This window comes from Ovis canadensis, chromosome 22, assembly GCF_042477335.2.
Source record: "Ovis canadensis isolate MfBH-ARS-UI-01 breed Bighorn chromosome 22, ARS-UI_OviCan_v2, whole genome shotgun sequence".
NCBI classification, from domain to species: domain Eukaryota; kingdom Metazoa; phylum Chordata; class Mammalia; order Artiodactyla; family Bovidae; genus Ovis; species Ovis canadensis.
Window position 1 is genome coordinate 61,220,098 of NC_091266.1, and position 6,314 is coordinate 61,226,411.

General features: G+C 41.4%; 1 protein-coding gene across 1 annotated transcript in view; it reads right to left on the minus strand.

Annotated features, from left to right (window-relative positions):
* Window positions 1-5,353, minus strand: part of C22H10orf90 (chromosome 22 C10orf90 homolog) — an 84,622-nt gene extending 79,269 nt beyond the window's left edge. The window contains exon 1 of the mRNA XM_069567433.1: window positions 5,268-5,353. The gene's annotated coding sequence lies outside the window, so the exon portion shown is untranslated. The remainder of the gene's footprint in view (window positions 1-5,267) is intronic.
* Between the last annotated feature and the right edge of the window lie 961 nt (window positions 5,354-6,314).

Below are 6,314 nucleotides of genomic sequence, written 5' to 3' on the forward strand. Positions count from 1 at the left end.
CATTCCAGACGTCAGAGTGACCCTGTTCCAGGGAGCTCAATGCTGACAGAAGCCCAGTTTCAAAGGAAAATCCATTTCCCTTCACTACCTCATACGGGAGTTGTGGAGATCAAAACCAAGGATGGGCATGAAAGTACCTCCCAAGACACGAACATTCTATGTAACTCCCGGGTATAACTTGTCTTGTGAGTTAGCAGAAATTAGTGGATATCTGATATAAGCAAACCTATGGAGGCATGAGAGGGTATTTATATCAAAACGGTGCATGTTTTACTGGAATTTATAATGAATGCATTTGAGGGTGAGTTGCATCAGTGAAAACAACCCATTACATACCCAATACACTGAAATTTTGTTAATGTGACTGTAGAATAAATGTAATTATTTTAAATGCAAATTCTGTTATTCATAACATAGAGTCATAGTCAAACCATTTACAGTAAGTCCCCTACATATGAACTTTCAAGTTGCAAGCTTGCAAAGATGTAAACATGTTCCCAGCCCCTGTATGCCAGCTGTTGTACTATACTGCTGTATTTTTCAAGATGCTGTAAGATTAAAAATGTTTTTTTAAATTTTCTGTTTGTTTTTATGTGTACACTATTTGCGTGAAAAAATATTATAAACATATTACAGTACAGTATCAGACAGATTGTGTTAGTTGGATACCGAGGTTAACTTTGATAGACTTCCGAACAGACTGGATTTATGAACATGCTCTTGGAATGGAACTTTTTCGTAGGTAGGGGACTTACTGTATTTATTTGCTCATCCACTATTTGCTGAGCACCTACTATGTGCCAGGCTCTGTGATGGGTGCAGAGGGAGCTTCCTGGCTTCATAGAATTAACAGACTGGAGGTCACATCAAACAGGTCCTCAAACTGCCAGGCCAGGGATTATTAGATTAAAGTTTACTGAATTTCTTTCAGGTGTTTAGATTCAGTTTTGACAAAAGCCCCAACCAATAAACAGAGCAATTAAAAAGGAAACATTGTATTCTTTGCCCTTCAATCTACATCACAATTGTATGGGCAGTTTCATTTATGAAACCCTATTTTCTCACTGAGATCTAGCAAATAACTAAAGTTAAGATCTAAACTCCCAAAAATCAGTCTCAGTTTCCTAGGGCTGCTCTAACAAAGTACCACAGTCTGTGTGGCTTATGCAACAGAAATTTTGTTTTCTCACAGCTCTAGAGGGCTAATTAGGCGGCACTAATGGTAAAGAACCGGCCTGCCAATGCAAGAGACTTAAGAGAGGCAGGTTTGATCCCTGGGCCAGGAAGATCCCCTGGAGGAGGGCATGGCAACGCACTCCAGTGGGTACGACCCTTGCCTGGAGAATCCCATGGACAGAGAAGCCTGGTGGGCTACAGTCCATGGGGTTGCAAAGAGTTGGACACGACTGAAGTGACCTAGCAGCAGCAGCTGGAACCAAGAAGTTCAAGATCAAGGCGGAAGCAGCTCTGAGCCTTCTCCGGGTGTCTTCAGAGTTCCTTCCTTCTGTGTGTGTCTATGTCCTAAACCCTCCCTACAAGGACACCAGTCATATTAGATGATGGTCCATCCTCCCTAACAACCTCACTGAGCCTGAATCGTCTCCTTAAAGACCCTGCTCTAAACACACACTCTGAGGTGCTAGGAGTGAGGACTTCCGCATATAAATTTGGGGTGGGGGGCACAGTTGAGTCCATAACAGACTCCACTACGTCACATCACGTCCTGCTCTCTTCTGGGCTGGGAAACCAAGAAAGAGAGGAGACAGACGGGCCACTTGGTATGCCTATCCAGCTAGCGCTTTTCAAACAGGACAAACTTTCTTTAAAAGTAATCACATCTTTTACATCAAATATCTTTCCCAATTAAGCTGTTTCAAGGTGTCACTCCATCTGTCCTTGGTTAACTGAACATGGCTTTGAAACAAGATGTCTTTTATCTAATATAAAATTAACTGATGTAAGAGTTGATTGGAGAGGAAGAAAATAATCTCGTATGTAAAGTGGAACATTCAAGGTCAGAGAGAGGTCAAATGAGTTGGGTTTTATGTCAGGCTTTTGGTAGTAAATCATCCCTTTCCTGACCATCCCATACAACACTCTCTTGTTCATAAATGCTGCTTTAAGATATCGATTTCTTTTAAAGGTTTCAAACATGATTCTATAGTGCTGATAACGACTTTCATAGCTTTATGCATTTTATTGATTGTTTTTAACTTTATATTTACGCCTTAAGGCATATTACTAAGAAAGGCTCCATTTCATAAATTGAAGGATGAGAGAGAGAAAACAGCAGGTGAGCAGGAAGATCCAATCCTGAACCACAGGAGTAAGGGTGCTTCTATTCCTGTAGCAATTTATTTTCTCCAAATGAATCTGGATCAGCATCAAATCCAATCTCTAGCTTTGAAATCTGTATTATTCTCCATGAGACAGTTCTTTCCTTTTCCATAGCTGCTCTGCAAACTACAACTTTATTTGCCAGTGGAGCCTCTGTTGCCACCTCTCGACAGGTACACTCTGTAGTTACCTTTGCATCAGCTGCAAGAGGGCTCACTCCTGCTTGGGGGACCTAAAATCATCTTTTCTAGGTCATCTGCCAACCCAGCGGCATCTCATCCTAAGTGTAAGAGTATTTTCAAATGTTCCTCTGGCATGTAACAATAAGGAAAGATGGTTTTAAGACAAAATGGAAAAATTGGAGATTTTCTCCCTCTCCAGCCTGCAGCTCTTATCTTTCCACACATTCACTAGAATCCAGAGGATTCAATGCAGTGTAATATATGACAGTGAAAATCTGGCAAGAATCTAAATGTTTTTTCAAAGCGGATTGGGTAAGTCAATCATGGCACACACGACTGCCTCATATTCTATAGAAATTAAAACTAAGGATTACAAAGAATTCAAATGATATGGGAAGTTGCCCGTGATAGAATGGTATGTAATACAAGAATACTATAAATGTTGATATACATTACAGTTGCATGCTTAAAAATGCATGAGAAAAATAAGGGAAATAAATACGTAAGTATTTATATATTTATATATTATTATATTATTTATATATTATTTATATATTCCTACATTTTCCTAAGTGTTTATATGAAATTGCCATTATTTTTGCTATCAGGAAAATTAAAAAAAAATTTTTTTAAAGAAAACTCGGTTCCATAATTCATTCCTTTTAAACAATCACTTGGCTGGAGAAGTGCCTGCATATCATTTCTATGGCTTCGATGAATTTGAAAGGAAAAGTGATCAATCTTTCGGAGGCTCTGGTGGAGAGGCAGAGATTTATGGCGGTTACAAAGGAAGGGCACCTGTTTGGAGTGTTTCATCATCTGAGAGCATCCTTATAACACCCACTGAGGGACAAGCCTTAAGAGCTCAAAGTTAGGAGGGAAATTTGAAAGTCACACTACTGTCATGATCAAAGCAGAGGATCCGGATTATCGCAAAGTAGATGTTTAGAAGGTGCGGTCTCTGAGAGTTAGCCCAGTTATAGATAATGACCACGTGTGAGTATATGAGTGTGTGTGTGTGTGTGTGTGTGTGTGTGTGTGTGTGTTATTGAGATCCAGCCACATGGGTCCAAAGCTCTGTATCGTGAATGACCAAACTGATTAATTCAATATCAACCAGAAAAATGCTGGAATCTACTAGCTCAGTGTGAACCATGTGGGAAAGATCTTCAGGTGGTGTCTTTCTTGTTAAAAAAGCAGCAGCTGACCTTCACATTATCCTCCACTTCTTAATGGACATCTCCTCCCAGGGATGGTTCTCAGTGGCCCATGGCTCCTCCAACTCACTTCCCTCCCTGCCACCCGGGGTTCTTGTTCCTGCTTTCAGGGAGCACATTAATTCTAGTTACACACCTGCACGTCTCAGGGAGCTCTGTGTGCCACATAGAAATGGCTTTAAATATTGACGACTAAATCTCAGGACCCAGAACAGTGGCCTTCAACCATTGTGTGAGATTTCAGCCTGGGATCTCTGAGGAAATGTTGAACTTTATTAAACACAAAGTTAAATTAAAGGATGATACCTAAGATGAGTATTTAGGGTGCAAAATTATTTTTTACCTTGGCTATATTAATGCTATGAGGGATCATTTCTTATAATTCCACTCTCTCTCATAATTACAAAAGCTGGCAGCAGAATTATCATTTGTGAAAGACAAGAGATGCCTTGTAAACTGTAACACTTCGGACAATTCTCTCAGGCAGGAAAGTCCATAGTTCAAGTTCTGTTCACTGGAATGAGACTTTCTCTCCACCAGCCCTGTCGAGCAAGATCAGAACAAAAGCTTTGGAGCCAGACAGCTTATGAGCCGTGAGATTTGGGGCAAGTCAACTCCTGGAGCTACTGAAGCTTTCGTTTTATCATGTGCAAAACAGGTATAATAACAATACAGTTGTCCCTCAGAATCCAGCGGGGGTTGGTTCCAGGACTCCACCTCCTCAGATACCAGAATCCAAGGATGCTCAAGTCCCTTGTGTAAATTTCAGAGTGTTTGCAATATAACCTATGCACATCCTCCTGTTTACTTTAAATCATCTCTAGATCATTTATAGCCTGCAGTACAGTGTAAATGTTATATCAATATATAAACTGGCAAGTTCAAGTTTTGCTCTTTAGAATTTTCTGGGTTTCTTTTCCCAAATAGCTCCGATCTACAGTTTGGTGAACCCACAGATGAAGAATCCATGGACATGGAAAGCCAATGGTCTCTCCTTCCTGGGATTGTGGTTAGGTGAAAAGAGTCAGATAGAGCCTGGCGTGTGATATGCTGTCAACATTACCACTGTGTACACAAGAGTTCTTTATTGTCTAGCATCAGAAACATTTCATTTTGTGAATATGACCTCTAATTTCCTTCCCTGTGTGAGACCACTGACATTTTTTGCAGTCATGACAACCTGTGCTAGCTTGTTAAATTTCAAATTACCTCCTCTCCACCTTCAAAATGCCATGTGGCATCATCCGTCCTCTCCAGCAGATTCATTTTGGTTTAAAGTTGAGATTTGATCACCATACTCTCCTTTGATACTGCAAATCTACAAATTATTGGTCGATTATAAGAGGATGAATGAATACACACTGCATACTTTAACGTAAAGTCTTAGTCATGATGGTTAGATTTTCTGCTGCGTTGATCCCACTTATGACTAAACAAAAAAAATGCAAACACATCACAACTAGGCCAGTGATCATGTTTTACAGTTGGGTGCATTTTGCTGCTTACTCTAGGAGTTAGAAACATATGTTACCTCAGTGAAGTCAGATCTCTTCTCTGGAACATCAGACTGGAGATTTTTAAGGGCAATTTGATCGTGGGGACTGTACTGGCTGTCCCGTAATCCTAGGCAAAAGGAAATAATATTGCTACTTTTTAGTATACAAAAGGATAAAGTGGAGTATATAACTTTACTATAAAATTTAATGTCACCTGCTCAAGTATTATGGGCTTCCCAGGTGGCACTAGTGGTAACGAATCTGCCCAACAATGCTGGAGACGTAAGAGACACAGGTTTGATCTCTGGGTCAGGGACAATCCTCTGGAGGAGGGCACGGCAATCCACTCCAGTATTCTTGCCTGGAGAATCCCACGGACCGAGGACCCTGGTGGACTATAGTCCATGCGGTCTCAAAGAGTCGGAAATGATTGAAGCGGCTTAGCACGCAAGTATTATATGAACCAATCGTGAATCTAGGCTACTTGGACCCATGATAAAAACCTTGTCTGTTCCCCTCATCCACTCCACCTGCTCCACGGAGGCTCTGAGTTCACTGTTACTCAGTCTATCAGGCTGCAAGATGCCTTCTTCCACACTGTTGCTTTATGTTCCCAGACTCGGTAATATTAATAAGTGAACAAGTTTAGCCTTCACACACTCACCCGTGCTCTGAGTTTGCACCCAGCAGAAGAGAGAATCACGTCTATGGATTTCTCAACATCCCTGGAGTTAAGAAAGCCTGAACTGCAAGATCAACTTTCATCCAGCCTCTTAACACAATCATTCTGGAAGGAGCTGTGAGTGACTCAGACACCGATACAGAAGCTGCTTTGGAATATCTGAGGATTATTTTGTGACGACACTGTGAGGAAAAAATGAGACACCATGGACCACCCTCCACATAAACACCAGCCACAGCAGCAGCCTAGAGTGTCTTCAGGTCCACGTGCTCACAGCAGGGGCCCATAATCGTAGAACCTGGGCTCGGGCCCTGGCTCCACCATCCACCAGCTTGGAAACTACGGACGAGCCTATGGAATCGCTCTATGGAATTTCCTCATCCACCCAACCTGCCCTGCA